Genomic DNA, 10,092 nt, shown 5'->3' with positions numbered 1-10,092 from the left:
GGGGGGGGGGGGGGGGGGGGGGGGCGCGAATCTGACGTCTGACACGCAACCTGGCGGTTGGACAGAGGTACCCCAAATGGAGATTTGGGGAATAGGGTCAGTTTGCGAAGTAAGAGGTTTCTGGCTAGTGTCATTTCTCGTTCTATAACTTTCCCGTTGTCACTGCATTAAAGATTAATGCATCTCGTCGATCGAGAGTAGATGTTTGTTGGCGCTCATTATGACATTATGACATTATTCGAGTTAGCCGTGCGCCATGGTACGAATCGGGGCTGGCGCCGAGGTCGTGAAAGGGCAATTCACTATATCCCAACACCTAAATACCACCGTCCTCGCCCTTGCTTGAGTAGGCAATAGGCGAGAGGGCGAGCGCCTGTAATGTGTTGAGGAAGTTCCGTCGGTTCTCAAACGATGAGAAGCATTGTTGTATTCAGTACGTCGACAAGAGTCGATTAAGTTCTTCTTCGCGTCGCATTTAACGAGGAACGACCTGTCAGTTCCAAGAGTAGGACACGATTTTCCTTCATTTCTGCATATCTTGCTGGTTGCGATAAGTAGGTTTACATTTTTACTTTCGGAAAGTGGACTCCGTTTTTCGCTGATAAAATGACTCTACAGTATTGTCTCTCTTTTGAATCTTGGTCGCATCTTCTGAACCCCCTTCCCAATTTCGTTCGTTTGATGAATTAGATATTAATTTCGTACGCTTTCTGACTGTTTCAGCAGACGTAGTCTTATATAGCACTTCTCTATTAAAAAGCAACCAATGTATCACTACAAGAGCCTGCGGGACGAACCGACCGGTTCGGATCTAATCGTATTGTAATCACCGCTCTCCTTTTTTCTTCTACACTTGCATCGTTTTCTATTTTCCTTTTTATGTCCAACGCAATACTTTCCTTTTATTGGAGGGCTAACAATACCTCGGTCCTTTGTCGTGCTTTGGGATCTGTCCTGGTCTGTAAAGAAGGGCGGTCTCCCTCCCCGTTTGTACATCGACCATCGGGACATGTTTGAACCATCTGCGAGGAAGCAATTTCTCTTGGGATCATGGTTCTCGTCTGCATATGCTATCTATAGAGACCTTAACTGACATGTAGTTTTATTTTCTTTGAATTAGGGTAGCATCTGCACAATATCCGGTGGCATTTTGGATGAGGTCCTGGACAACCTATATCAGATATTACAATGATTGGCCATCTCTCAAAATCAACACTACCCACTTTCAGCCCACAACTGCAGCTCTATAGCTCGTTCCCCAGTATATTCATGCACTGTATTTTAATTCTGTTTAACAAAACCGCCATCGTTTCGGGAAACCACTACACTGTAGTGGTGAGCATTACTTGCTTTCGACTTCAACTTATTATGCGAGTTTGAAACCGTAGTGTGGGATGCACATTTTAGAAAACGGTGAAAATGCAGATTATCTACAGAGAAAACATATCAACCTTTCAACCGCAAAAACGTTTTTGGGGTTCGAGCCTCTTCTACCATAGTGCCGAAGAGAAGAGCATGTCATTTAAGTGGAACTTACCTCTTTCAATTCTAACAAACCTTTGCATCTCATCCAGAAAGTCGGAGCCTCTTCCGCTTGTGGTATGTAGTAAGATAGTTCGGGGAGATGAAATAATATCCACCATTCAAACACGCCTCGCAGATATAATCTATGGAAGAAGTATTCTTTTTATATCGCAAACATCCCCCCTCAAACACTGCCGCGTTTGGTGAACACCGACAAGTTGTCCACAGCTGTGCGATAAAACCCTAAGCTTGTTTCAGCCTAGGCTTCTTCTCAGCAAACCAAATGAGCTGGAATCATCTCATCCCTGAACATCATGGACAGCTCTGCGTCTATATAAGACATGCCCGATTGCCCGAACCAGGTAGTTTGTCCTTCAACATCCCTCTCACTACAAAGCCTTTCTCCAATCCAAAAAGTATCAAATCATCCGAAAAAGCAGGCCTACCTCTCCAACATGTTTCATCGCTGCACATGTTTTCTCTTGGCCCTTCTGGTCCTGGTTACAGTCGCCTTTGCTGTGAATGACAAGCGCGTCGGGGAAGACATCTCTATTGAACAAGATGGCGCGGAGGACATGAAAGTTGCAGACCGATCTCATTTCGACTGTCCGGACTCTCCCACCGAAAGCCGGAAAATTGCTAGACAACAATGCCGCAAGTATCCCGTTAACATACAATGCCGTGTCGCTCGTTACCGCGGATGGTGGTGCACCAGTCGTGATCATGATGATTAGGACTGCTCGCTGAGCTACCCGCACCACCTGGACTGCAGTTGTTAGAATGGACTCAAGGGGTCACCATGGGATTATCAAATTCTTTGTTAGTCTGGAAGTCGACGACAGCTGTTTCAGTCTGAAGGCCAATACATCGCAAAACAATTTCAATCCCTTTTCATGAAGTGTAGTTGCTCGCAAAATTATCTGCGAAGGCTATCTTTAGTTGGCAGTGCGTGTGGACATCGCGATGTACTCCCTTGCAGTTACAAATAAAATGATGATAACCGGTATCAATGCCTATTCGAACAAAAACTTCTTTTTCCATATCAATAATTCACCCATGTAATCTAAGGCAATCAGCAAACGACAACTCCTGCCTTTCCGCGGATTATCAGTGCCTTCTATGGCAACTTCTCTATCAAATACTCAGACCCACATGTACTCTGATACTAATGTACGTGTCAGAAACATGTTCACCATGCGGTCACAAATCAATACGGAGGGTATCTTATCTTAAAAGTGCAAAGTCCACCGGCCATTTTCCTACGGCAAGTTGCCATGGTATCTGTTCATGTTTACGTACATGTCAGAGGCTGCTTCCAGCGGTGCTGTAACGGGCTGCCATCGGCTATGCTCTTCCGAATCGGTTAAATCAGACCGCGTCCACGCAGATAGCATGGACACGCGTATCTCTACGTTGCGCGCTGTCAATGGCGCTCGCGTGTGGCACTATTTCCGTGGGGGAAGTGTCTTGATTTGAGTGGTGAAGGTGTGAGGTGCCTTGCCCCTCTGTTTATTGCAAAGATAGCTACTTAAGTAGAAGTACCTGTTACCGCTGAAAGCTTGAGGAAGCAGGGATCACAGAGATGCTGCTGCAAAAGGAAAGACATTGTAAAGGATGAAGCCATAAAAGAATCAGTGCTGCTTATGGTGTCACTAGTTGTTCCCATAAAAGCACACACTGTGTGCAACAGTCCGCTCTCTCAGAAGAGAGGTTGAAGTTAATTGGAAATCGACGAGAGAGCTGCCTTGACGAGATCTTGGTCAGGATACAAAGAGAGGAAGTGGGTAAGTATCACGGGAATGTCTTCGCCCATGTTGCAGATTGGTTCCCACGTGGGTTCCTCATCATCGAAGCCCTGCCACTTTGCCTGTACTTCGTATTGTTGGATGTGCCATCCGAATCCAGCAGAGACTGGAAAGTGCGTCAACTCCTCACCATTCCCCATCAACGTTGCTGCGTCCGCGTTACTCGGTCTCTCTGGTGCCAGTGAAATTACCAAATAGACCTTTTTCTAAAAATCTGTGTACTGCCGCACCAATGAAAGGAAATTCGGGGTTTCTCTGACCCAGTACGGCTTGAGATTCTGTATCTCCTCCCAGTTGGTCAGCAAACACAGAGCATCGATAATCACCAGTTTGAAGTCATTTGGGGCAGGGGAAGTAGTTTTTTAAATTAATTTACGAAAGATGTTACCACAATATACTTTCGGGGAAGGGTACCATTTTAAAAGTACTGTATGACAGGGACTTCCGAGTAGCAATTTAAGTACTGTATTCATTTACAGGAGAACAGTAGAGTACTGTAGAACAGATAAAGTTCATGCGAACTGCCGCAGTACGAGGTTAAAGTTTCCATAAAACCAAAGTTAAAGCTTCATTTTAATAAGAATGACATGCCGGAACAACGGGAAAGTTAAACGCAATCATTGCAATTGTGAACTGCACTTTCATCCCCATAAACTGAATTTCGAAATGCCTACTTTTGGGTTTATTTCGGCACAAAAGAGTCATATTTGTCCCAGAAATTCTGCTCCGGATTTTTATAAACTCGGTATTCGCAATAACGAATAAAATTTCGTGACATTAACAGTGGTCGTAAGAAGCGTTTCCCGTGCGCATTTAAGACCTAAATGTTTTCCAGACCTATGTGTATTCGTATTAAAATCACTTTCTCGCCATATATGGATGAAAAGCCTGTAATTTCCAAGCAGCGTAACCTCAAAAACCCCAACGCTTATATTGCTTCTATGAATTTGATGCAATTCTAACTCTATTACTGCCACATTACAAAACAAAATGGATCCAATACAAAATTTATTTGCATGAAAACAGGATTTTCGAAAAGTTTAATCATCAGCAGCCATGGAAGCATGAATTATTCATCGTAAAAAGCTCATTCGCAGTTGCTGTACTGAAGTGATTGCAACAGCATTTGAGGTCATAATTCATATGATCCGGATAAAATCGTGCTCACGAAAGCGGTGCACAGTTCAGCTTTATTCGTCAATATTCGTTTTTGGGTATTTTGTGGTAGTACGGTTCGGAAGGTACACATCCTCAGTCCTTCAATGCAAAAAAAAGTTACCTTTATAACCTTAATGAAATTGGTAACGGCTCGGGGACCTTGTGGACCTCTCTATCTAACAGAACGATACAGCAGCTACGTAAACGTCATGCAAATAAAGAGTCGAGTTACATACTCCCACAAGCCCTTGGATTTGAACGTTTTGTCTTTCCCTGATTTGAAAAGGTCACCTACTCCAGGATAATGGATTCCGTGACTTTTTGCAATTTTTGGGTGAGAATGGCCCACACGGAAATGAGAAGGCCAGCTAAAAGATTAGATAGAGTATATGTTACTGGCGAGAATGCTCCATTTGCATCTTTTCTAATACATTTTTTTCTAGTAACATCTACGATCGCTTCATGAGACTTTTTAGAGTACTTGTAGAAAACTTCGGCTTGCAATAAGAAACTTTGGATAAGTCTGAGCTGCCAGATATTACATCATAGAAATATCACACAAGCAATGAGTACCTGAACTATGCGCACGTTTTCTTTATCCGCAGCAGCATATACCGTTGCAGCGTTTCTTTTGCTAAAATACACCTGTGAGCGAAATTACGGATAGAACGGCCTACTCATGTTGGAGAAGACGTGTTATGCTTAATATATCAGATGCGTACTCATAATAGTAAGAATTACAAACGTTTTTGGAAGTAAGGTTCTCTTCATTCACACATTTACAGCTATCTAGACTTGCGGAAAACGCCCTCTCCTTCCACCGTACCTCTGTTTCCGATTCCCCGCTCCTTTCCGAGTACCTACAGGTTCCCCAATTCCTCCCCGATCCGAGCATCACTCTTCCGATCAAGAGTCTCCCCCCGCTTCAAGGATTCACATGCAAAGTAGTCTAATTCTGTCCCTCTTTGCTCTCCAAGGGCACTCCGAAACGGCTTCCGCAGCATATGAACTCCGTCCACCCGCCTGATGCACTTGGGAACCCCTCTCCGACCGAGGTTGGTCAAATCATTGGCCGGGATGCTGTTCCTGCCCAGTCTCCGTTTAGTGGTGCCAAGACCAAGTACTTTCCCGTTACGGCCGAAGCGCCAATCGGAAAATTGTCACCGTTTCCCAATTTCCCGTCGGTATTCCTGAATCAAAAGAAGAAGATCCTATCCAATCCGCGCCGGTGTCGTCACCCTGCCCCATGGACACAACAACCGACTCAACTTTAGACCTCATCGCGTCAGGCCCCAACCCATCAACGTATGAGCCCCACAAGTGTGCGGCTGACGTACTGGCCCGTCTAACGTGTTCCAGTTCAAACCTGGCCCACGGTCGGCGATCTCATGCCGAATTAGAGGAAAATGACGAAGACTCCAGCATCGCCCTCCGCAACACATTCCTGGCGATCACCGACTTTGACGAAGCCCTCGACGGTCTGCCTCTAAGCCGTGAGAAGGCAGCTCAACTCACGGGTGCCCTCACGACGGAGGACGTTCAGGCGACTTTATCCACGGTTGCAACCTGCGTCCATCTATACTTTCAAAGTATCGCCAAGGTCGTCAGGGACGTCACGCATGGATTTCGTCAAGCGATAAAGCTCCACGGCAGCACGCCCTTCCGACGGGTTCAATCCATCGCAGAACGAAGATATGCTAGTCATGTCGCCCGCCTCCTCTTCTTCACCCATCAGACACCGGACGCCGACTTTTCCCGTAATGAAAAGACTTCCGTCGCGATCGACGCCTTCTTTCATGAGCTCAATCGCATATCTCTCCACGAGACCCAGGTGAAACTCTCTCCCACGCCTTACACAGTCGCCTTCACGATGCCATGAAAAGCTTGCTTCTCGTCCGGCTCAGGTATGTCGACCTCCTCACCAACTTGGCCGTTCGTAATTTTGTTGTCGCCGCTACTGTCGTTGCAAGTTCAGCCCCACTCTTCGCCGAGACATCCCCGACCCTCAGACTCGTCGAAGCCGGTGACATTAGTCAGATTCTTGCCGCTCTCCAATACGCTGTTTCCGTGACAGCGATTCAAGAACTCCGCCGAGTAGCAGAAACGCCCCTTCCAGCTGCCTACCTCAACGACAACCACCGAGATTCAGCTGCTGCCATCACCGCAACCGTCGATCAAGATGCCAACACTGCCGCTACATTCATACGAAAAACTTTGGATGTCATCATGCGAATCATAAAACATGAGGAAGGTCCAATCTCCTTCGCCGTCCGCGCCATTCACAAGCAAGACCCTTGCGGCATTATCAAGTCTCACCACGTCTCCATGCCTCTTCTGGGGACCATCATCACAAACTAGCACAAGACTTTCGACAAGTTCTTCTAAGAACACTGTCTTTTGGGGGCCGAGCTCCCTCCTGATTTCTAACGAATCGTTTTATCTCTGCGTGACGACCCCACGAACTGCGCTCCTGGCTTTTCCTTTCTCTCCTCCCTCACTCACCACGCCTCCTGGGTGCAGGCCAACGTTGCCCACCTCCTTCATGCTCTAATGAATCCATCGCCCGATTACCTCCATCGCACACCTTGCGTCCATCCCACATGTTCTTTTCCGCGCAGGGTTCCTACACAAGGCGAGGCATCCGGTCTTGGCCCTTCTCCTACCTCTACTGCCTCCTCTGGCCAAGACCGAGAAATTCAAGTCGCTGGTGTTCGAATGACGAAAACAGAAGTCTTGCAGTTTCTCGCACATTGCTAAATCATGCAAGATTCCCTCCTTACCATTATGCATTTTTTGTCCGGCTCTCCCGGTCGAGCAACCGAGATATGCACTTATAGGCTACAAAATGGGGACATATTCATCGGCCACCACTCCGAAATTTTGTTTAACCCTGGCTACTGCAAGTCAAGGGCCGCACTCGGTTACAACCGCGCGGTGTACCGACTCCCCGACAAACAAACGTCGTTCCGAATCATCTCATACTTGTCGGTCATTCGCCCCTTGGAATGCGAAATGGTCAGAGCTCTCCATGGTGACGCAGCCATGAGAACCCATTGGACATTCTTGTTCGCCAACAACGGCCAACGCTTCTCACCCGCACGTGTCACAAAGGTCAGGACTGCCCTGCAATCCAGGAGCGTTCAAATCTCCTTCAAAGATTACAGGCAGTTCACCAGTGGAATGGTTCCGCTTATATGCCAGAATAAGCTCCACAGCAGCATGAATGACATATTGGCAGAACACACCACAGCCGGACACCAACAAGCTGCGCATACCTCCTCTATCGCCCACAAACACTACGGACGAACTACCTCGCTAATGCCTGACTGTCCCGCCGCCACGCTAACAAAGCACCGCCAATTCTCCCACGAATGGCACCCCCATCTGAAGCTGCCGTCATTTTATAGTGACCGCGCTTCTTCACAACTGCTCCCCCTCCAACATTCACAGCAACTCCAGTCTCGAGTGACCTCGCTATACCAACATGAGCCGCAGCCTGTCTTCCAGGTTCATCAACCGAAGCCCCTCCTTCATGCTCTAAACGGAAGCACAGCAAACGAGCTGCAACAACTGCAGCCAAACCCGTCTGCTGTCAAATTCCCCAGCACTTTCTCTGTAGGGTCCCACCCCAGTCACAGTATTCGCCTCGATAACCCCCCGAACCATATCCTGCCTCCCCTCGTCAGGCCTCTACTGTCCGCTCTCAAAAAGGCCACACGTTTTAAATCTGCGGAATTCATGTCTCAAACGCAGTTTGCCGTCACAGCCACTGTGTTTGCGTCGCAGAACAACTCCCTCGTACTGATGCCCACCGCATCAGGCAAGTCTATGGCAGTCCTTCCACCAGCTTTCATGGAAAAGAATATCAAGTCCACTATCGTAGTCGTTCCCCTCAAGGCCCTTGTATCGGAGTAAATGAGGCGCGCGACAAACTTCGCCCTACTCGCATCACATTGCCCGAATGGACAAGGATCACTGGAATCTGCCGACCTCTACATCCTCACGGCCGAACAGTTAGCGCGGCCGTCCTTCAAAGAGCTGGTTGTTCGACTTATGGATACTAACAGGCTCGCTCTAGTAGTCATTGATGAGGATCATCTCACAGCCATGTGGCAACATTTCCGCCCTGAATTGAAGTTTTTGCGTCGATCCCTTTCTATCATCCCAAAGTCAGGCCCTCGTGTACTCCTCAGTGCCACCGTCCCACCCTGCGAGAGAAGAATCATTCTAGAGCGCCACGGCATTAACACAGCCATCCTTTTCTCAATGCCTTCTCAAAGAAGGAATCTCGAGTTTGCTGTTCATACCTGTAGCATAAACACCCCCAGCGATAGGGGTGTATGCACAGTTCGACCGAGACCCCGTCCGATCGGGAAGACGGGGGTGAAGCAGGACACTAGCTAACGGCACCGGGCAGCGGGCCCGGGTAGCGTGGTAGAGCGGGAACGGGGAGGACGCCGGTACGCGCGAGCGGTTCGACGCCTCGACGCCCCGGCGCGGTACTGGGTAACGATCCAGTACCGACGGGCAGAGGCGGAGCCGACTCGTGGGCGTACCGCGCGCGTCCTCAACCCGCACTCGGTGCCGCTCTAAGGTAGTTAGCGAGCGCTACCTTAGAATAAGCGGAAAGTCGGACCTTGACGGTCGGTGGGTGACAAGTCCGTGCTTGTCCTCCTCCACCGCCGTCGGTCCGCTCCATATTTAATATACAAAACAATCTATAACACTACAGTACCGAAGTACTGTAGTGGACTACTGTAGTACAGATCGGACCGTACTGTAATACTGTCAGCCATCGTGGCTGACAGTACACGTGTGTGTGCGCGCTTCCGTTCCGCGCGATACACGTGTACACGTGTGCACGCGTGCGCCCTGTGGCCACGCGCGGCAGTACTGTAGAGCATCGAGCTCTACAGCACTAGATCCATTGTTGATCTAATCTAACTAAAAAGCCCCAGGGGGGGTTATACTACACGGCCCCCCCCTTAAGCGGGGACGTCCGCGTCCACGGGTGCTTGTAAGGAGAGTGCCATGTGCGACCGTGTCATTGATACGGTGCATCCCGTTCGTGCCGGTGTCCTCGCCCTCTGGTCGCTATCCTTCGTGCCCTCCCGACACTCGTCCGTTCTCGTGCTCCTTCTGCTCGCACGCCGTCGTTCGCGTGGACTTTCGCCTTTCCCGCGTGTTCCTCGAGATTCGAGTCTCATCCTCCCAGCGATTTTCCGCCTCCCAAACGACTCCCTCCTCAATTCTCGTCCCGGTTAGTTCTTCTTGCGTTAGCCTCCGACGCGCCGTCGCGTCATTGACTCATCGACTTGCCTTTAGGATCGGCCTCATCATGCGGACCGCGCTGTTGCCATCGCCAGAAGTCCGAAAGTTTCCTCCACGCGGGACAGGCGTATTTCGGCCACGCCTGTACCTTAATCGTCCAGGGACCTCCGATGTCCTTATGCAAAAGCCGACCGCGCTGTTTTTGATATATAAATTGAAGACGTCGATGGGTCCCGGGACGGGGCTAAGGAGGCTCTCACATGCCCCCCGAGGATTGCGATCCAGGATCAGGAGAGTGGGCCACCGACGCTGGCCATGTAAAATGCGGGATGTC

Source organism: Chondrus crispus, genomic scaffold (genome assembly GCF_000350225.1).
Source record: "Chondrus crispus Stackhouse genomic scaffold, scaffold_24, whole genome shotgun sequence".
Classification (NCBI taxonomy): Eukaryota; Rhodophyta; class Florideophyceae; order Gigartinales; family Gigartinaceae; genus Chondrus; species Chondrus crispus.
This window is presented reverse-complemented; position numbering follows the sequence as displayed.